At 45.7% G+C, this 23752-nt stretch overlaps 1 long non-coding RNA gene across 1 annotated transcript in view; it reads right to left on the bottom strand.

Annotated features, from left to right (window-relative positions):
- Positions 1-9728: 9728 nt before the first annotated feature.
- Positions 9729-23752, bottom strand: part of LOC126176841 (uncharacterized) — a 49377-nt gene continuing 35353 nt past the window's right edge. Inside the window, exon 4 of the long non-coding RNA XR_007535675.1 lies at positions 9729-9888. This is a non-coding gene — a long non-coding RNA (uncharacterized LOC126176841). The remainder of the gene's footprint in view (positions 9889-23752) is intronic.

Raw genomic sequence — 23752 nt, 5'->3', positions numbered from 1 at the left:
TCTTCAACTTCATAAGTAACATCAGACAACAGTCTTACAGCCTTATAAGGTCCAAAGTAGCGCCTGAGGAGCTTCTCGGAGAGACCAGCTTTCCGAACAGGAGTGAAGATCCAGGCGAGGTCACCAGGCTGGTAGACAACAGGGCAGTGGCTCGCGTCATACCTTCGGTTATCGTTTTATTTGGCCTGCAGCGTGCGTAGTCGAGCTTCCTCAGCTCTGGTTAACACCTGGCCGATGTAGTCGTCGTCCACGTCATCAGGATTTTGCGGAAACACAGTGTCCATCGTCGTAGTCGCCTTACTCCCATGCACCAGGAAAAATGGCGTAAATCCTGTGGTATCCTGTTCGGCGGTATTATAGGCAAACGTCACGAAAGGTAGCACCTCATCCCAGTTGCCCTGCCCAACATTGTCGAACATTGATAGCATGTCAGCCAAGGTCTTATTAAGGCGTTCAATAAGCCTTTAGTTAGCGGATGGTAGGCAGTCGTCTTGTGATGAGTATTGTTGCAATGTCTTCCACGATTAGTTTGGCTATCTCGGATGCTCCGGCTGTTTTCACGGCTTTTGTAATGGCTTAGCGTGTCAGATAATCAGTGCAAACAAAAATTCATCTATTGTCACTAGTAGACGTTGGAAATCGTCCAAGGAGGTCAATCCCAACACGCTGTAAGGGCATTTCGGCTGGTGCATTTGGTATGAGTCGGCCACGTGGTTTCTGAGGAACTGCCTTTCTCCTCTGGCACTCTCGACAATGCGACACATAGTGACGGACACTCCTAAATAAACCGGGCCAGAAAAATCTCTTGCGGATTCTATCATATATCTTAATAAATCCTAAATGTCCTGCTTCAGGTGTGTCATGTAATTTCTGTAGAACATCTAAGCGCATGTGTTTAATTATCACTGGTAGCCACCTCTTTCCAAACGGATCAAAGTTTTTCTTGAAAAGTAATCCATTAACTAACTTAAATTGTGCTTTCACATCCCCTGACCGATTTAAGGCAAGCATGATTTGAGATATCTTGGCGTCCTTCTTCGGCTCAGCATAGAGGTTATGGAGTGCAGAGAGACAGTCACTAACTTCATCAAAGTCTTGATGGCCTTGCACAGAGTTTCTTGAAAGACCGTCGGCATCTTGGTGTTTTCTTCCACTTTTGTACGCTTTGGGAATGTCATACTCTTGAAGACGTAGTGCCCACCTGGCGAGTCGTCCTGTTGGATCATTAACACCTGTCAACCAACAAAGTGAATGATGGTCTGTAACAACTGTGAATGTCCTTCCATAAAGATACTGTCGAAATTTGCACATGGTCCAGATCACAGCAAGACCATCTCTTTCTGTGCTTGAGTAGTTTCTTTCGGCTTTTGTAAGTGTCCCTAGAAGCATAGGCTATAATCTTCTATTTTCCATCCGAAATTTGCACCGGAACAGCACCGATCCGATACCTGCTGGAATCTGTCTGTAGTTCTGTAGGTGCTTTCTCATCATACAGACCAAGTACAGGATCAGTAGTCAGAGCTTTTTGCAGCACATCGAAAGAATCTTCTTGAGCACCACCCCAGATAAGTTTAGCATCAGCTTTTAACAACTCTTGGAGTGGCCTGGCTTTGATACAAAAGTCTTTGATTAAACTACGGTAATAAGAACACAATCCGAGGAAGTTTCTCACATATCTAATACTTTTAGGAAAAGGAAATTCCGTTACAGATCTCACCTTTTCTGGGTCTGGCGGCACTCCTTCGTTTGACACAAGGTGTTCAAGTATTTTGATTTATTTTGCTCCAATGAGACACTTTCTTGGATTAAGTTTCAGTCCGCCTTGTTGCAGACACTTAAGAACGGCGTTCAGTCTTTTTATATGTTCATCAAATGTCTCTGAGAACACTATAATGTTATTTAGATAACTTTGTTATAATAACATCGTCCACTTCAGGTGCCTTAGAAGATTATCCATCATCTGTTCAAAAGTTGCTGTTGCATTACACAAACCAAACGGCATTACCTTAAACTCTTGCAGGCCCTCAGGGGTGATGAATGCAGCTTTCTCACTATCAGCCTCATCTACTTCGATTTGCCAGTATCTCGAGTACATGTCCATGGTTGAGAAAAACTTAGCCCCCTTCAGACAATCTAGTGTATCGTCAGTTCGTGGAAGAGGGTAAACGTCCTTTCCAGTTATCTTATTAAGATTCCTGTAATCAACACAAAAGCGCCAACTGCCATCCTTCTTCCTGACGAGGACCACTGGTGACGACCATGGGCTCTGCGAAGGATGAATGATGTCATTCTTCATGACTTTTTCTACCTCGTCGCGAAATATTCGACGTTCCGTTGCTGACACACGGTATGCTCTCTGGCTTATTGGTTGATGGTCTCCAGTGTTAATCCGGTGCTTCACCGTCGATTTGACTAATTTGCTCTTCACCTGTTGACTGAAGCATTCAGAGAACTCTTGAAGAACGGCAAGTAGCTTCTTCTGTTGTTCCTTAATAAGATCTGGTGATACTCGAGCTAGAAGATCTTGTCTCACAGTGGTAGTGCTAATTTCGCCCACAGACTCGGCATGGGAGGTTTCTATGACGCTCAGGTGTTCTTCAATTAACCACTCAGCGTTTGATACGCACATGCGTCTTGGAAGGTTCTGCGGTTCTCGGCGACAGTTAACTACCCACAATTCAGCGAATCCGTTCTTAAAAGAGACGACAGAGGCTGGAATGACCACGTTATTCTTCAGTGGTATGCTTCTCTTACATTCCACCACAAGATCCAAGGGTTGATGCATAACATGACACGTGACAGTTACCTTTCTAGCGCTGACTGCAGGAATGCACACATAGTCTTCATACACTCGGATCTCATCTTCCTGTCCACAATATCTCATCTCGTCTAACATAACCTTGGAGCGACCACAATCTATAAATGCCTGAGAAGCTTTTAAAAAGTCCCATCCGAGAATGACGTCATGACCACACTCTTGTATGACGATGAATTCTAAGGGCTGTGTATGGCTACTTATACCCACACCAATGGTACATCTTCCTGTAGGTTTTACGTATTTCACATTAGCCACCTTCAGCAGAGACGTTTTGCTGTCAACGAATACGGTTTTCTGCAACTGGTGAGCCAGCTGGTGTGGTCGAGCGGTTCTAGGCGCTACAGTCTGGAATCGCGTGACCGCCACGGTCGCAGGTTCGTATCCTGCCTCGGGCATGAATGTGTGTGATGACCTTAGGTTAGTTAGGTTTAAGTAGTTCTAAGTTCTAGGGGACTGATGACCTCAGCAGTTAAGTCCCATAGTAGTCCCATAGTGCCCAGAGCCATTTGAACCAGCTTGGGCTGGTCGGCCATCCATAATGATATCGACGTGGTTTTCTATCATTTTCGCAGTGATCGACGGAGGAGGATTTTTCTCTTCGGCGGCCTCACCTCTAAGGCAGGTCGCACCCTGTGGTTTTCCAGGTTGCGGCGGCTAGGTGATCGGCTGGAGCTTCTAAACGGCGATGGAGACCTTGATTGGCTTGTTGGGGAGCGTCCTCTCCAGCGGCTAGCTTGCGGCAGTGGTGACCTAAGTCGTCCTGCACCCACATCTTCTTGTTCATCTTCGTCGTCCCGGAGATGGCGTCGGCTAACATCAGTCTGCTGTCTTGTGGCGCGGGCGAAATCAAACATCCGCCGCCTTTCTCGACAATAGCGCACCAAGTGTCCCGTTCGGCCACAGCGGAAACATACTGGTTGGTTCAAATGGCTCTGAGCACTATGGGACTTAACATCTGAGGTCATCAGTCCCCTAGAACTTGGAACTACTTAAACCCAACTAAACTAAGGACATCACACTCATCCATGCCTGAGGCCGGATTCGAACCTGCGACCGTAGCCGTCGCGCGGTTCCAGACTGAAGCGCCTACAACCGCTTGGTCACTGCGGCCGGCACTATATTGGTTGGTTATCCTGGGTCCTCCAGAAGTCAGTTTCCTCATGCGGCATTGTAGAAATGTAACTCCGCTTGGGTCTCATCTTATTCGCCGTTTTAAAGGGAAATGAAGGACGAGAGATTGGGTTCAATGTCTGTTCCACTTCCTCACTTATGACCTCTTGAAGCGTCTCGGTTTTTTGCTCTCCGTGCAATCCAAGTGTCTACTGAACTTCCTCTCTCACTATCTAACGAAGAACACTTGTGAAATCAGTTGCTTCCTCCATCACAGACATCGATATGACGTTTGGAATCTGTTTAAACTTTTCGGGTATAATTTCTTTTTTGATGCATTGTCTCGATATACTAGCACCGTTTTATGAAGTCGTCTGCTGTCGAAACCTCCTTCAGGAGTAGGGCTTGATACATGTCCTCAGCAACACCCATAATGAGATGTGCAACCTTATCTTCCTCCTTCATTCTAAGAGCCACTATTTTACACAGCTCCAAGACGTCTTGAATGCAGAATGCTGTAGTTTCTCCTCAACGCTGTGCTCTGCAGTTTAATTTATCTTCAGCCTTGCACATCAGTCGTTGTGTGTCGCCGAAATATTTGCGCAGTTCCGCCTGGAATACTTCCCAGCTTGTGAACTTCTGCTCGTTGTTCTCATACCATTGCTTGGCAGTGTCCTCCAAGTATAAAAATACGTGAGCCAAACATACGGTGTCATCTCATTTGTTAAATTTGGCTATACGCTCATACACCTTGAGCCACTTATTTGGACCTTGGCCATCGTCGGCAGAGAACCCGGAAGGATGTCTCATGTGGTGGCACACAGTTGCTATCATCGTAACGTCCTCTTCTTCTTCTGTCTCCGATAGATTGCGATCTGTTGAATATGGTTCGAACACGGGTTTCTCGTCACGTAAACTGCGGCTTTTGTCGTGGCATGATTGGAGCCACAGTGTCGTCGATAATGTGCGCTTTCACAAGTTCCAATACCCAGCGGCTCCACCAGAGGAGTGTCACGTAGAAGAAGATGTAATTAGTTGAATGATGAACACTAACTACACTTAACGAAGGTTTATTGAGCACTTGCACATGCAAGAGCTCGGAGGGAACTGCATCCGGCCAGGTATGTATACAGTTACAGAACATTCCAATACAATGATTCTTGACATTTGTGGATACTTCTAGAATGTACTCGAACCGAATATACAAACTAAAATTGTACAATCCAAGTGAGTTTTGAGCGCTCGACCCTCCATACAACACTTTACTATCAAAACCACTACACCACAGTGCTACTCAGCTTCTTCTGCCACAGTACGCAGTGCCTCTGATAAGTTGTTGAACAAATATGCTATTGCCTCTAAGGTTTCTATAATGCCTTGAGTCTATGATTGTAAAATACTATGATTTTGGGAGGAAAAAAATATAATCTTTATAGTTTTTAGTTTATGATTGGGAGCCGTCGGGTAATTATAACTATAAATCGAGCATTAGGCTATCACCTAATACTAAAACCGAAATATTTCGTTAGTGACAACATCGAAATGCGAGCCGCAATATATCAACAGGTGCAACTATTCTTTGCTTCGTTCGGTCTCAGAGGGATAAAAGCCAATAACTTTAGTTGACGTCATAACTACCGAAACCGGGTATATTTGTTCATTTGAGAAGACAAACCTTTTGACGGAACGGCAATATTGTTTAATGCTAATCGTTTTTTCATGTCAGTCTCTTTCGTGTTTACTAATTTTCATATTTTATCTATAGAATTACGTATACGTGTACATCCCTTTCATTTCAGCGAATGTAGTTCAGCTGATAAATATTTTATTGGAGGCGGAGAGGATGTCGTTATGAATAAGGAAAACATAGGGTCACAACAAAGTGTTTCTTCGTGGTCAGGCAAAAAACAGTAACTACATTACATGAGCCTCAAGATAGGACAAATAAGAAAAGAAATTTTATGAGTGTAGCAAGTCATCTGTAGGTCAACTGGCCAAGTCCCACGCTTGGAAATCCACAAACTACAGGTGAGCTACGCAGGAACTTATTCTTCTGAAGGCCAACTTGTTTGGTTGTAGCTATAAAAGATCTACCTGTACGTAGAGCAGCTCTCACTACGGTCTTTCCGGCGTTCTTTGATGAGGAACAATGTTCTTCTCTACCATTCTGTGCGTCTTTCTAATAGCAACATTTTTACCCCTTCGTATCTCCGCTGACAGTCGGTGCCAGAACGCACAGGGAGCCAAGAATGGCTTTTCGAATATTGTGACGTTTCCCTCACGTTGTCCTGACGGCGAAACGTGGATAGAAGGAGCTTGCAGGAGGACGGTATATCCACCCGGGGTAAGTAAATCACAGACGTACGTTTTATTTCCAGTTCCCTTTCATGTGATTCTCATCAATAACTAAAAAAAAAATGCACAAAATCATCTTCACTCTAATTATAACACTAACATTATTTGAAAACGTTTTCATACCAATATTAGGCTCTTGTTTTAAATGGTGTCATGTTTTGTTTATAATACCACTTCCTTTTTAATGACAATTTTACATTCAACCCCAGTTTTGTAATATCTACTTATATTTAAGTAATCGTTGTGCTATTAATGGTTTTCCTAGAAGGTGTGCCTCTCCATCTGCAAATTTTGCATAATTCGTGGTTGTCTCACACCTGTTTAGGGAAGTGGACAGATTTCTCTTGTTGTTCGCCAACGTCATCACAGTCTCTTTCCACCGACAGGCAAATGTTTCATCAAGAGGTGAATGCTCGGTATAGGACTGTTTCATTCAGTTATTATCCAGGATATTGCTGGAATCATGGAGGGTATCGGTTAATTGTCTTGATATTCCCACCATGATTTGATCGCTTGTGTTGAAACTCTTCATCTGATGGTATTTACATCAATCTCTTCTAAGATTACAATTATATATGAATACCTTCTGCTGCTGACGGGCGTTGATATACATCAACGGGGACAGGTTATAATGTGTGCCCCGGCCAGGACTCGAGCCCGAGTTCCCCTGCTTACATGGCAGACGCTCTATCCATCTGAGCCACCGAGGAAACAGAGGACAGTGTGACTGCAGGGACTATCTCGCGCACGCCTCCGACGAGGCCCACATTCTCCCCTTATACGTCCACACACTACATTCGTAGTGTCCCTACCCAACACACTCATTACTCGTGGAAGACATTATTACCAAGTTCCGTAAGAGTTCAGGTAATATGTGTGCATCCGCACAGAAGAAGGTCATGGCTGGTACTGCCAGAACTATATACTTATGTGGATATGGTTTCTGTTCTTAAGACATGTCCGAAAGTACAGATACCATATCCATATAAGTATACCTTCGAACATTTGTGTATTGCAATCTCTGTTTTCCCCTAATCTTAATTCCTAGTGCACCTTTCTGTAGTTCGCTGGAACTTATTCAGTGAAGTCATAATGCGACTTCTGTCGGTACAAGACTCACAGCCATACCAAGCTGTACACCAGACGCACATTCTAAGAAATTTCTTCTTCTAATGAAGGTATATTCTTATTATAATTAGACTTCTTCTGGGTACTAATTCTTCCTTTGCATGTTCCAGTCTGCTTTTATATCCCTCTAGCTTTGTCTGGCCGTTGCACAGTTCTTCTAATTGTTTCATACTTTTGACACAAGATGACAATATCGTACGCGAATTTATCCTTAACGTTTCTCAACCCTGAATTTTATTCCTATTTACTGATTCTTCTATATACACGTTGAACAGTAAAGTGCATCCATGTATTAGATGCATTTGATCGGTAGAAGAGAACTTTGTCTTCCATTCTCATTGTTTATTTATGATTGCTTACATCTGTATATTGGCCTTCTTCCTGACTACCTCGCCTACATATATTATCGAGAATTTAAAACAACATATAACAGTTTAAATTATCAAAAGCTTCTTATAGGTCAATAAGTGATATGAACTTCCTTTTATTTTTCTTAAGTCTTGCTTCCAGTTTAAATAATAGTGTCGTAATACCTCTATTTTCCGTAAAGGTAGAATCAACGAATTTTAGTAGTTCCTTAAATGTTCAAACGTGTGTGAATTCCTAAGGGGCCAAACTGCTGAGGTCATCTGTCCCTAGACTTACACACTATTTAAACTAATTAATGCTAAGGACAAAACACACACACACACACACACACACACACACACACACACACTCATACATATACACACCCATGCCCAAGGCAGGACTCGAACCTCCGTCGGGCGGGGCCGTGCAATCCGTGACATGGCCCCTTAAACCATGCGGGCATTCCGCGCCGCAAGTTCCTTAATTTACCTTTCCATTCTTGTGTATATTATTCATCTCAGCAACTTGTATGCATTAGCTCTTAAGATGAATTTGCAATAGCATTGGTCAATCTTCGATATCTTGTGGATTATGTGGATTAAATTTTTGCAGAAGTCCCATGGTATATCTCCATTCTCATAGCTTCTAGAAACTAGCCTGAACAATCGTTCCGTTACCACATACACAAATTATCTTAGAAATTCCAAAAGAATATTACCTATTACTTCTATCTCATTTGTTCGCAAGTCTTTTCAGATATGTTAACCTCTGCTCTCTAATACTGGATTTGCAAGTGTTCTCCAAATTGGTATCCATCTGTTGTCCTGTCGTCATCAGGGATTTACAAAAGCTTACTTGTTAATAAATGTGCATGAAGTAGTTTTTGTTGCAGAAACTCATAAATTTAGTTTAGTACCAACATTTTCGTAGTTTACCTTTGGGACTCCGTTTAGTTTTCTCGTAAAAATATTTTGTGCACGATTATGGCTTTCTTTATGTCTTGCAGGGACGGTGACATTGAGACACTGACGGAAGTTAAGATGTGCTGCAGATAGGTTTCATCATATAATCTTGTAATCTAAGATTTGACGGTGCCAGAAATATGTGTAACTAGTAATTGAGGTGGTGACATGCTCGTTGTCGTATGTAGAAACACTATGCCACACATGAAAATAAAATATATCTTATTCACTTAAAATTTTGTGTTTTATGTTTAATTACTGATCATATTAGAAATACATATCTATCTGTTACCAATGGCAGGGGTTGACAGACTGTTCTAAACTATCAGGGCATGTCAGAAGTTCAGGATGTAATGAATGTTTCGTTAGAGAAACACAGGATTTTAAATTTGTATATCTGCTTGCTAATATTTGGCTACTGTTCCACAGTGACAAACATCTGGGAAAGGATGAGGCGGAACAGATGCTGAAATGAAATAAAAGTACTTTATAGTTACTAGGACATATTATTACTGATCATCAGGTGGACGAATCGCAGCGTGAGTCCCGTGCATCCGCAGTACTGGCGAATCATATTTCCAATGGTCGACAGCAGAGGCGTGGTTACAATACAGGGCCACGTTTCATCTTATGCACTGGTGCCCAACTCACAGCCACTTTGTACGGGTTCCTTGAGGTATTTCAACGTGAGCGCATCAATGATTTCTACTGTAAAGTGGATGTATGGTGTCACGCTTCGCTTATAGTTTCATTGTACGTGGTCCAGTTCCTAAACCTTTCTATGGATGTGTACGAGGAAGTGCTGAAAAGTAATGTCTCCGAAATTTTAATGTGAAAACTCTTGAAGTTTTTACTTTTTTGTAAAAAAAGAATCAAACAACGATAAAACATTTTACATCTATATTCTCCATGTCTACGTATTTATTTCTCTACACAGTCACCCTAGCGACGAATACATTTCTGCGAAAGAGAGACCAGTTTGTTGGTACCGTCACTGAAGAATGTTTGACTATCTTGACGAAGCCACAACCTAACCTCTGCTTGCACCGCTTCCCCACCATAAAAATGAAATCAATGCAAAATGCGGTGCAAGTACATTATCTGTCAAGTGATACTCGGAATTCGTGTATTTCTAGTTGTAACCTTCACGTCAGGAGTGCCATCCTGGAACAGACAGAAAATGAGAAGCATTATTCAGTTATTGTCGATGCAACTCCTGACTGAACTCATGTTCAACAGATAACATTGACCCTGCACTATATTTATTTCAATAAGAAAATTGGTAAATGTGAGATAAATTAACTGCGTTTTTGAGTTCGTTGATTGTAATCAGAAAACTTAAGTTGCTGTAGTTCATTTAATTCGAACAATACTTGTGAAACAACCTGTTCGCATCAGTGAATGCAGCGGACAGGTTATGGTACAGGAAGTAATATGGAGGGGTATTATAAAGGAGCTCAGAAAGACTTTCTTTAGTGGAATGTTCTTGAAAAGTTTTCAGTGTGTGTTTATCTTACATGGTCTAATATTATTACCAAATATGCAGCAAACAGTCGAAAAATCATGTTTTATTTATTCACTTTTGCAAATCGATTTCAACTGATTAACAGCCATCATCGGTGCTTTGTGTGTCTGAAATCCTATGGGACTTAACTGTTAAGGTCATCAGTCTCTAAGCTTCCACATTACTTAACCGAAATTATCCTAAGGACAAACACACACACCCATGCCCGAGGGAGGACTCGAACCTCCGCCGGGACCAGCCGCACAGTCCACGATTGCAGCGCCTTAGACCGCTCGGCTAATCCATCGGTGCTTTCAACCAATATGTGCCCTAAGTAGTAATTCGGTCATAAGCGAACATAAAGACTTTATGTTTGACCTCTGCTTAAGACAGAATTACTACTTAGGGCACATATTGGTTGAAAGCACCGACGATGGCTGTTAATCAGTTGAAATCGATTTGCAAAAGTGAATAAATAAAACGTAATTTTGCGACTGGCTGCTGCATATTTGGTAATTTTATGGTTTACGGTCGCCGCACGACTTGGGAACCACATGGAGCCCACCATTCATAGTCTGATATGGTGTACTCGCTGCAGAGAGTCGTTGTGAAACATTTTCTTTTTTCTGAGTGATTCGGCATCTTTACAACCTGTTCAGTTGTAGACCATAATTATGGGAAATTCTGAAACAGTATCCTGACAGTTATTTATATTCCATGTCTGATATACACACCTGGAAATTGAAATAAGAACACCGTGAATTCATTGTCCCAGGAAGGGGAAACTTTATTGACACATTCCTGGGGTCAGATACATCACATGATCACACTGACAGAACCACAGGCACATAGACACAGGCAACAGAGCATGCACAATGTCGGCACTAGTACAGTGTATATCCACCTTTCGCAGCAATGCAGGCTGCTATTCTCCCATGGAGACGATCGTAGAGATGCTGGATGTAGTCCTGTGGAACGGCTTGCCATGCCATTTCCACCTGGCGCCTCATTTGGACCAGCGTTCGTGCTGGACGTGCAGACCGCGTGAGACGACGCTTCATCCAGCCCCAAACATGCTCAATGGGGGACAGATCCGGAGATCTTGCTGGCCAGGGTAGCTGACTTACACTTCCTAGAGCACGTTGGGTGTAACGAGATACATGCGGACGTGCATTGTCCTGTTGGAACAGCAAGTTCCCTTGCCGGTCTAGGAATGGTAGAACGATGGGTTCGATGACGGTTTGGATGTACCGTGCACTATTCAGTGTCCCCTCGACGATCACCAGTGGTGTACGGACAGTGTAGGAGATCGCTCCCCACACCATGATGCCGGGTGTTGGCCCTGTGTGCCTCGGTCGTATGCAGTCCTGATTGTGGCGCTCACCTGCACGGCGCCAAACACGCATACGACCATCATTGGCACCAAGGCAGAAGCGACTCTCATCGCTGAAGACGACACGTCTCCATTCGTCCCTCCATTCACGCCTGTCGCGACACCACTGGAGGCGGGCTGCACGATGTTGGGGCGTGAGCGGAAGACGGCCTAACGGTGTGCGGGACCGTAGCCCAGCTTCATGGAGACGGTTGCGAGTGGTCCTCGCCGATACCCCAGGAGCAACAGTGTCCCTAATTTGCTGGGAAGTGGCGGTGCGGTCCCCTACGGCACTGCGTAGGATCCTACGGTCTTTTTTCTGAGTGATTCGGCATCTTTACAACCTGTTCAGTTGTAGACCATAATTATGGGAAATTCTGAAACAGTATCCTGACAGTTATTTATATTCCATGTCTGATATACACACCTGGAAATTGAAATAAGAACACCGTGAATTCATTGTCCCAGGAAGGGGAAACTTTATTGACACATTCCTGGGGTCAGATACATCACATGATCACACTGACAGAACCACAGGCACATAGACACAGGCAACAGAGCATGCACAATGTCGGCACTAGTACAGTGTATATCCACCTTTCGCAGCAATGCAGGCTGCTATTCTCCCATGGAGACGATCGTAGAGATGCTGGATGTAGTCCTGTGGAACGGCTTGCCATGCCATTTCCACCTGGCGCCTCATTTGGAGCAGCGTTCGTGCTGGACGTGCAGACCGCGTGAGACGACGCTTCATCCAGCCCCAAACATGCTCAATGGGGGACAGATCCGGAGATCTTGCTGGCCAGGGTAGCTGACTTACACTTCCTAGAGCACGTTGGGTGTAACGAGATACATGCGGACGTGCATTGTCCTGTTGGAACAGCAAGTTCCCTTGCCGGTCTAGGAATGGTAGAACGATGGGTTCGATGACGGTTTGGATGTACCGTGCACTATTCAGTGTCCCCTCGACGATCACCAGTGGTGTACGGACAGTGTAGGAGATCGCTCCCCACACCATGATGCCGGGTGTTGGCCCTGTGTGCCTCGGTCGTATGCAGTCCTGATTGTGGCGCTCACCTGCACGGCGCCAAACACGCATACGACCATCATTGGCACCAAGGCAGAAGCGACTCTCATCGCTGAAGACGACACGTCTCCATTCGTCCCTCCATTCACGCCTGTCGCGACACCACTGGAGGCGGGCTGCACGATGTTGGGGCGTGAGCGGAAGACGGCCTAACGGTGTGCGGGACCGTAGCCCAGCTTCATGGAGACGGTTGCGAGTGGTCCTCGCCGATACCCCAGGAGCAACAGTGTCCCTAATTTGCTGGGAAGTGGCGGTGCGGTCCCCTACGGCACTGCGTAGGATCCTACGGTCTTGGCGTGCATCCGTGCGTCGCTGCCGTCTGGTCCCAGGTCGACGGGCACGTGCACCTTCCGCCGACCACTGGCGACAACATCGATGTACTGTGGAGACCTCACACCCCACGTGTTGAGCAATTCGGCGGTACGTCCACCCGGCCTCCCGCATGCCCACTATACGCCCTCGCTCAAAGTCCGTCAACTACACATACGGTTCACGTCCACGCTGTCGCGGCATGCTACCAGTGTTAAAGACTGCGATGGAACTCCGTATGCCACGGCAAACTGGCTGACACTGACGGCGGCGGTGCACAAATGCTGCGCAGCTAGCGCCATTCGACGGCCAACGCCGCGGTTCCTGGTGTGTCCGCTGTGCCGTGCGTGTGATCATTGCTTGTACAGCCCTCTCGCAGTGTCCGGAGCAAGTATGGTGGGTCTGACACACCGGTGTCAATGTGTTCTTTTTTCCATTTCCAGGAGTGTATGTAGGAGTACTCGGACTGATGCTCAACTTCGGTAAGATGGTATTGCTTTTTAAATTCTTAAGAGTTAAATTCATAAGCTGAAGTACGCTTTGTGTTATGAGGTATTTTAGATTGAGAACTTTCACGTCCTTCATCATAGCATCAATTTGGCTAAAGTTGGTGGCACCAGTTGATTATAAGAGCCAATTACTAGAAGTTCAGAATACTATCACTGACGTAAATACGCTTCTTGGGTTTGCCACCGGATCGTATTGTGCAACTCGCACAATATTTCATCGATGCAGCTGCTCAACAGCATTAGGTAGTGGTAGATGCTGTGTTTCTCCGGCATCTGCACTCGCTCCATCTCAGTATACACTTCACAATAGAAGTGGAAACGAAAGGCATCTTAACATTCCCGGACTTCATAGTCAGAAGAAAAGCTGATGGTACACTGGACACAGTATCTATCGCAAATCAACTCAAACGAGGCTATATTTGCTGGCCACAAGTTGTAATCATCCTGCGCAACGCGGCAGTGTCCTACGCTGTTTGGCGCATAGAGCACATGTAGTCTCGGATGCCGACAGTCTACCTGGTGAATACAACACCTGAAAAGGATATTCCAACAGAATGGCTCTTCGTATAGGCAGATATGCCATGCATTCCGTTCTAAGAAAACTCGAAGCAGGGATGTAAATGAAGATGCGGAAGCACCCACTGCAACAGCGTTCTTGCCCTATTTTGGCGGCATGTATTCGAGAACAGAAATGATATTAAAAAAGAACGATATCAAGTGAGGTTTTCAGCCACCAGAAAAATTGAAGAATTTATTGTGCTCGGTCAAACACGATCTTGACGTTAGGAAACGCGGCGTGTGTAAATCTCATGCCAATGTGGAAAATCTAATATTGGACAGACATGCCGAAGCGTACAAGAAGAAGGTCGCATAGAACACCGTCATCATACACGCCTTGAGCAACCTGATAAATCAGCAGTAGCGGAGCACTGCCTGGACACGGGACATCGTATGCTTTACGAACAGACGGAAATTTTATCCCCAGCGTCATCTTTCTGGGGCTGTGTAGTTAAGGAGGCCATACAAATACGTACGGCGGACAATCTTATCAACAGGGACGAAGGCTTTCAACTAGGCGCCACCTGGAATCCACCACTGGCTGCCATTAAATCAAAACAGGGAAAAGAAGAGCTTCCGATTCATCACGCGAATCAACGCGCTACTGAGATTTAGTTCAGCCTTTAACCGCAGGAGCGTCCGGCAGCACAGTGATTGAAACTTCCTGACAGATTAAAACTGTGTGCCGGACCGAGACTCCAACTCGGGACCTTTGCCTTTCGCGGGCAAGTACTCTACCAACTGAGCTACACAATACGATCCGGCGGCGAATCAGAGAAGCGTATTTGTAAGAGGTCCGTCGGAAAAGCATGAAAAGTCACAACTATCACTGATGTTCGGAGAAGACACTTACAGAACTTACTAAATAACTCAAAATATTTTCACGAAAATTGAGACAGCATTGTCCCGGAATCTAAAGTTGTTATTCAATATCGTAGCGAAAATTGAGACACCATTCTCCCGTAATGTAAAATTGTTGCCAGTGCAATTAATGCAGATCGTATATTTCCATAGTTGCGCACCAAAAAGTGGAAATCATTTCATGATGAAATCAGAAATGACTGAGTATTGATAATCTAGAATGAGATTTTCACTCTGCAGCGGAGTGTGCGCTGATATAACTTCCTGGCTGATTAAAACTGTGTGCCGGGCCGAGACTCGAACTCGGGAACTTTGTCTGTCGCGGGAAACTGCTCTACCAATTTTTTTTAATTTTTTTATATTTTATTTCCCTGCCTTGTCGTCCTCTGCCTTGCGGCGTCATGCGGTTCTAGTTTAGCGGACAGTCAAATAGCTCCTTAATTGGCTCATGAGGCTGAGCTCATCCCGTACCAGTCCTCCCACCAAAGAAAAGTCGTTGGCAGTGCAAGGAATCGAACTTGGATCCTCCTCATGGCAGTCATCTACGCTAACCATTTTTTTCTTTTTTCGTTTTTTTCTTGTAAGTTATTTTTTTAAAGCGCTATCCATCCTTTTTTTCAATTCTGTCGCGCTGACCATTTTTTTTAAATAAAAGGAACGCGGTTCCTCCGCTTTATGGTCCAACAACGCGACCACTGTTTTTCTTTGTGCATGTGGAACAGGAAGGCAGGGTAAACAAACAATCTTTATCCGTACAGTTGTGCTGTCCTAGGGATAAGAAAAGTATCGAGAGAGCAAAAACAATTTGGAAACCATAAAATCAAATTAAGGGCCGCCTTTTTTTTTTTACATGAATAAAGTAAATGACAATCCTATTCACAGGCGGGGGTGAAAACGAAGTTATCATCTGCATCACAATCCCTGCAGCACGCGGTGTCGCATCATAAATCTGGCAGTAAGCCATATAATCTTCACGATATCTGCCATTGTGGACGGCATATATTTCTCCTGCGTCGACCATTCGCAGGAACATTATCTGAGACAGTTTCGGTGTTTACCATCGTCCATTTTTTTCACGTTAACATAATCCAGTCGTAACTGGCACCAACAGGTAGTGGCCAGTTGTCTTCTCAGTGTTCCATATGCCAATATACACTACTGGTCATTAAAATTACTACACCACGAAGATGACGTGCTACAGACGCGAAATTTAACCGACAGGAAGAAGATGCTGTGATATGCAAATGATTAGCTTTTCAGAACATTCACACAAGGTTGGCGCCGGTGGCGACACCTACAACGTGCTGACATGAGGAAAGCTTCCAACCTATTCCTCATGCACAAACAGCAGTTGACCGGCGTTGCCTGGTGAAACGTTGTTGTGATGCCTCGTGTAAGGAGGAAAAATGCGTACCATCACGTTTCCGACTTTGATAAAGGCCGGATTGTAGCCTATCGCGATTGCGGTTTATCGTATCGCGACACTGCTGCTCGCGTTGGTCGAGATCCAATGACTGTTAGCAGAATACGGAATCGGTGGGTTCAGGAGGGTAATACGGAACGCCGTGCTGGATCCCAACGGCCTCGTATCACTAGCAGTCGAGATGACAGGCATCTTATCCGCATGGCTGTAACGGATCGTGCAGCCACGTCTCGATCCTGAGTCAACAGATGGGGAAGTTTGCAAGACAACAACCATCTGCACGAACAGTTCGACGATGCAGCTCAGAGACCATGGCTGCGGTTACCTTTGACGCTGCATTACACACAGGAGGGCCTGCGATGCTGTACTCAACGACGAACCATGGTACACGAATGGCAAAACGTCCTTTTTTCGGATGAATCCAGGTTCTGTTTACAGCATCATGATGGTCGCATCCGTGTTTGGCGACATCGCGGTGAACGCACATTGGAACCGTGTACTCGTCATCGCCATATTGGCGTATCACCTTTCGTGATGACATGGGGTGCCATTGCTTACACGTCTCGGTCACCTCTTGTTCGCATTGACGGCACTTTGAACAGTGGACGTTACATTTCAGATGTGTTACGACCCGTGGCTCTACCCTTCATTCGATCCCTGCGAAACCCTACATTTTAGCAGGATAATGCACGACCGCATGTTGCAGGTCCTGTAAGGGCCCTTCTGGATGCAGAAAATGTTCGACTGCTGCCCTGGCCAGTACATTCTCCAGATCTCTCACCAATTGCAAATGTCTGGTCAATGGTGGCCGAGCAACTTGTTAGTCACAATACGCCAGTCACTACTCTTGACTAACTGTGGTATCGTGTTGAAGCTGCATGGGCAGCTGTACCTGTACACGCCATCCAAGCGTATCAGGGCCGTTATTACGGCCAGAGGGGTTGTTCTGGGAACTGATTTCTCAGAACGTATGCACCCAAATTGCGTGAAAATGTAATCACATGTCAGTTCTAGGATAATATGTTTGTCCAGTGAATACGCATTTATCATCTGCATTTCTTCTTGGTGTAGCAATTTTAATGGCCATTAGTCTATTTGAAACGCGCAGTACTCTCTCTAGCCGTTCTGCTGCAGGAGTTTTCTCATTTCTGGGACACCCCAGCTGTCAGGCGGGATGTGAAAAACACTTCCAAAAAAATTGGAAAAGTAAATCCTGTATTTCGTATGACTCGGTATGAACTCGTGTTGTTCTTGTAACTACATCCAATAATCCATCACGGACTTAATATCGTACGAATACTAATATTTCGTCGCATGTCCAGCGATCCAATTGATCGCATACATCTTTTGTTTGGGAAAAATTTCTTGTCCGGTAGAAAAAGTACATCAGATGTGATTTCTGTGTAGTTACTGCGCCTGCGGAAGGCGCGTCAGCATCCAGACGTCCCTCGCTGCGCCACACACTAAACCATGTTCTTCCGTTGCTAACAGTCCAAAACAGTTTGTGCAAAAAGGAGCATCGACCATATGAGTTGTACGTAATCGATTCCTGGTCACAATTTTGCCGTTTATAAGCATATACCACATCGCTCTCGCTGATGTTGACAGTAATGGAGTATGCACTGCACACCAAATGTGGTTCCAAGTTCTCGTTGGGTATTTGAATTCCATTATGTTATGGTGATCCATCAAGCACCTATAGATCTACCGAGTCGTGGGTATTCTCGTCGAAGGTATTTTCAGACGAACATAACTATAAACACCAGCCGGCTGGTTCTAGGCCGAGCGGTTCTAGGCTTACAGTCTAGAACCGCGCGATCGCTACGGTCGCAGGTTCGAATCCTGCCTCGGGCATGGATGTGTGTGATGTCCTTAGGTTAGTTAGGTTTAAGTAGTTCTAAGTTCTAGGGGACTGTTGAGCTGAGAAGTTACGCCCCATAGTGCTCAGAGCCTTTTGAAGCATTTTTTATAATCAACAAGAAATGCAATGTGTGCAAGAGAAGGCGCTTTCGGTGGTTCGTACGAATGCGGAACAAGTACTTCTATCAGAGCTGATGTGGTATGCTTTCGTTGTTGCCAATTGCGTATCATCGCTCGCATGTAAAGCGCCAAAGCTTTGTTTCGCACGTTTGTGTGGTTGAGGCCACCGTTCCGGAACTGGAGGGTTAACGTGTGATATTTGGTCTTAAATAACATCCCAGTACTAACATAATAACCAAAGGCAGCCATGAGGCGGTCTGCAATAACCTTCGGTATTGGTAGGATCTGCGCCAAATGGGACAGTCGTGACGCTATGTGAACGTTGGTGTAAGGCACACGTTGGATCATGTCAAAGGCTCTCAGCGAGTTGTTGCGTATCGTCAGACGAACATTCTGCAGAAGCCGCCAAGAACTCGCCACCGCTGACCGCCGTAGTGAACGGGTAAATGTGTTTCCCAGACATCTCAGCGATTCCACTGTATAAAACGGTCCCGGTACGTCTTCCAGACCCCGTCCAATGTGCATAATTTTGGATTTCGTTACGTTAACGACACTGCCTGCCGCCGTCCCGTAAGAGTCTAGATGTTCAACAGCCTAACGCACTTCATGTCCTGATCTGACAAGAAGGATAAAGTCGTCCGCATATGCACGACAAACGGAAGAGTTTTCATTAAGCACCATCCCTGTAAGTGAACGCCTCATAGCACACATCAGCGGCTCAAGTGCTGTCGCAAACAGCTTCATGGAGAGTGGGCATCCTTGTCGGATTGAGCTGTTCATGGGAATCGAGCCAGCTTCCCGACCGTTTACAATCACCTTCGATGTAGCCCCTCGTATTAGCCTCATAACGATGGAAATGAAAACAGCTGGAACCGCCATTCAGCTCATGACTGGCTCCAAGAACTCATGGTTTATCCTGTCGAACGCAGGATCGAAGACCGCAGATATCATCGCGGCTCGCATTCTACACGTTTCCACAAGGGCGATAACATCACGGTATTCACTTAACGCCGAGGAGATGTTGCTTCACACCCCTTGGCAAGCCTGATCAGGGGATATTGTCCTGGATATCGCCAGTTTGAGACGAGACGCTAGTAGTCGTGCAAAGACTTTACAATCGTTGTTTAGCATATTGATTAATACTGCGACTCCCCGCCATCTTCGGGATGGGAATAAGAAAGCCCGTCACAAAATCCGACGGCAGGTGCATGTCCGGACGCATCGCCTCATTGTACATAGACACCAACTGTGGCATCATCATGTCCACGAATTCTCGATAAAACTCCGACGTAATCCCATCAGGGCCTGGTGATTTATGGGCCGCTCCTTTTGTGAGTGCCACTTTTATATAGTCTTCTGTGAGTGGCTCCATAAGTGCTGCCTTATCCGCCTCTGTCAATGTCGCTTGCAGATGTTGCAGTATGTCTTCCCCCACTCGACGGTCCGTCGGTGTACCGGCGTATAGGTGGCGGAAATGCTCTAAAAGTTTATTTGCAGTGTCCTGTTGTGTCGTCAGTTGACGGCCATCTAAACTGTGGAGCACTGTTACCAATGCCCGGCGGTAACGTTTATGTTCCCGCGACACATGGTACATCGAGGTACGTTCCCCAGTGATGGTGTCGAGACATCTTGCCCGTATTGGGATGCCACCCAGTCGTCGTCGCGTGATCGATAGGATGTGTGCCTTGAGGCTATGAACTTCTGATGATGTTCTACAGGCAGCACCTGGAATGACAGCTCACGAAGCATGTTGTAATAACAATCAAGTGTCTCTTTGCCATCTCGTCTTATGCCGACCATGCTGTATTAGAGCTCTTCTTATTGCCGGCTTAGTACACTCGAGCCACCACTGAAGCACGGAGGCATATGTTAGTAGACGGCGTTGACATCTGGCCCATACCACTTCGACTCTATGACGACTTTCGGGGACCGCCAAAAGTGACGAATTGAGCTTCCATGTCCCGCGGCTTCTCCACACACTTTGCCATCTTTCCGTGTCGATCACTTTATCCTGTAGGCGAACCGAAACACATAGTCGATCAAGTCTGCTCGCCGAGTGACTGGTAAAATAAGTATATCCCTCACGGGTCCTAAGAATCCTGTCCCAGGTGTCGCATAACTCCAGGTCCCGGCAGAGCACATGCAATTCACGACAGGTATTGTAATGTGGAGTCTGGTCTTTGTGGGCTAAAACACAATTGAAGTCACCGCCTATAATGAAATGATCGAATTTGCCAGTAAATAAGGGCACAATCTCTTCCGAATAATATCTCGCACGCGCCCGTCTGTTGTCTGTGCCGGAAGGGGCAGACACATTGAGAATACGAATTCCATAAACAGTTATCGCCAGTCCGCGTGCGGAAGGCAGGTAAGCCAGGTCGCGAACCAGAATCCCGTCCCGGACCAATACCGCCGTTCCACTGTCGTTCTTCGAGTGAGGCGAGGTGTAGGAGATGTATCCATGTACGTCCTGGAACTCAGGAATGTAAATTTCTTGCACCATCAGTCTATCCACATCCGACGCGTATATCATGTCCCTAAATAATTGCTGTTTCACAGGCGATATAATGGTATTACCTTCACTGTTCCTATTCTGTATGCCTGGGTTCGAGTAGCTGTCATCTCCGCATGATGTTAAAATGACAAAAATTCACCGTGTCAATAGTCCCTTTGGAAATACGCAGAGGGTCGCCCGACGGACGTGTCCCTGCGGCATTAGGTTTATTGTGACGCGGACGGATGCGAGTCCCCACCAATAGAATGGTCTGCATCGGTGATTTCGTCGTCCTGCTCATCCCAGCTGATATTATTGGGGTGCTCCAGATTTCCCTGTGCGGCACTGATGTGAGACATCTGTGGTTCTTTCGCAGCTTTAGACTCCGCCGCAGAAGGGGTGTCAGGCCCCTAAGCGGATGCGTCGTCTGAACAACATGACATCTTTTCACTGTCCGAATTCATATGGTCAGCGACGTCCGAAGCTTGTGGTTCCAAGTCAGACAGTTCTCCCACGAAGAGAAGGGAGCGTCTCCGCAAAGTTTAGTCGGCGCTTCTTGCGGCGCTTTGGCGAGCGTTGTTTGCGGGCCCTAACCTCGGCCTCTGGTGTTGGCGAATCTTGTATCTCCTGCTGTGTCGCCGCCGCCACCATGCCCTGGGGCCGTTCCACTTCAGCTTCCATGCTTAGTGTGATGCTGTCATCCTCTTTCTGCACCACCTGAAAGTGTGTTGGATTGGAGGTTGGTCGGAGCCAGTCCTTCTTCAGTGGGGCCCGAAGGTGCCTCAACCAACGGCGGCGTTGGTTCGATAGTGTGCTCCGACCTCGGCGTCATCTCCCCGCGAAGCGCCGTCACGTAATTCAGTGGCAGTGACGTTGATGCAGCCGGATTCTGGAAGTCTCCGCTGGGGAGTTGCACTTGTCTCCTCTGCATACACGCAGATTGAAGGTGTCCTTCACCACCACACCCGGAGCATGTCCGAGGTTGCCCATCATAGATGACAACAGCTCTACAACCGCCGATGTTTAGGTGCGATGGCACATGTTTCGTAAGAGCAATTCGCATCTGTCGGACACCACTGAGCACTGGATACGTGCTCCCATCTGAGCTACCCAAGCACGACTAACGAACCCGTCCTCACAGCTTTACTTCTGCCAGTACCTCGTCTCCTACTTTCCAAACTTAACAGAAGCTCTCCTGCGAACCTTGCAGAACTAGCACTCCTGGAAGAAAGGATATTGTGGAGACACGGGTTAGCCACAGCCGGGGGGATGTTTCCAGAATGTTCGCAGCTATCTCTCTTCGAACAGGTAGTGGTGCTATTCTTGCGAGGTGGTAGAGCCATTCGACTGGAGTGGGTTTCAAGCAACCTGTCATAATTCAGCAGGTTTCGTTGAGAGCTACTTCCACCTGTCTGGCATGAGTTGAATTATACCAAACAGGACAGGCATACTCTGCCCCAGATAAGCATAGTGCCATTGCAGATGTTCGGAATGTTTCAGGTTGACTGCCCACTGTGATCCTGCCAATTTCCGCAGGTGATTGTTCGTGGTGGAGACTTTCGACTTGCATTTCATGCAGTACTTTTTGAAAGTGATAGATCTATCAAGTGTCACTCCTAGGTATTTTCAAGTCTTGTTCCAGTTCAACCACCGACCATACTATTTTCAAATTGCGAGTGGCTTCCTTGTTTCTCAAACGAAAAGCACACACTAGGGTTTTTGAAGGGTTTGGTTTTAAGTTGGTTTGTCTTTAGTATCTGGATTCCAAATCTGTGCTCTGGGTGGCTAGAGTGAGGCCGTCAGTATACAAGATACTCCTGGTGTTTGGGGCTATAGGTTGGTCGTTCATGTATATATTAAACAGAATTGGAGCGAAACCACTTCCTTCCGGGACGCCATTCTTCTGTAGTCTCCAACCACTACGCTGTCCTCGAAAGTCGACGAATAACCTGCGATTCTGCACAAGGGAGGCGATGAGTCTGGTTAGACCTAAATCTTTGGTCAGATTGTAGATCTTGACTACTAGTAGCCGGTGACTGACCGTATCATACTCCACTGACTAATCGACAGATGCCACTCCTGTCACCTTCCGAGCTTCAAAGCCATCTTCTATAAACTGTGTGAGATTTAACAATGGTCCAGTACAGCTTTTAGCTGCAGTTGCGACTGATACCGACGGATTAGTAGGTGTGAGTGAATACCCTTTAGGGAAGCTTGTGAGAGTGAGACGTGAGTAGCATGTTAAAAAGAGTGCGATTATGTTCGCTAGCCATCATTTTTGGAAAAATATTTAAAGGTGCTGAAGAAGGTAGACTGAGACAGCTGCTACCCCACTTTTCAATCAGATAATTTTAAACAGAGGCATATTCGCCTTTTATGTGCCCCGATAGGAGCATTTCTCCATTGGTATTTCACCTTTGCACACTCATTCGCTATTCATCCAACTGATGTGTTAATCCTTTCAAAGCCGCAGCGAAAAGTTGTCGACACAGTTTACGACACTTTTTTCCTACTTTCCAAACTATTTCGACTGTAACAGACCATTATTCAAGGTGTACGTTAGGGTATGAAACTAAACATATAGGTGAACAAAGCAATGTTGTACTTGTGGTGGTGTGTTGAAAATTGTATATTGTAATAAGTGCTGGAAGGACTCGTTGCAAAACGAGTGTGAAATTTAGAGCACAACATTAGCAACGGCACATTACGCAAGTGTGTTGCAAGCTGTTTCCTCTCTACGAAATTTGTAATAACGGCAACATTTCTAATTTCAAATGAAAATGTGTGCAGAAATCAGATATGTGAGAGCAGAAAATATACTCAGAAGAAAAATAAATACTGAAGACACTGAAGTGAAGGTAAATTAAACCAACTGAAAAATTTAATTTAACTTCCAAAGTCAGTTCTGTAATTAGGAGGGCTGTCTTTCCA

Source organism: Schistocerca cancellata, chromosome 3 (assembly GCF_023864275.1).
Source record: "Schistocerca cancellata isolate TAMUIC-IGC-003103 chromosome 3, iqSchCanc2.1, whole genome shotgun sequence".
In the NCBI taxonomy this organism is placed as follows: Eukaryota; Metazoa; Arthropoda; class Insecta; order Orthoptera; family Acrididae; genus Schistocerca; species Schistocerca cancellata.
Note: the sequence above shows the minus strand (reverse complement) of the source record. Positions and strands in the feature narration are given on the sequence as shown.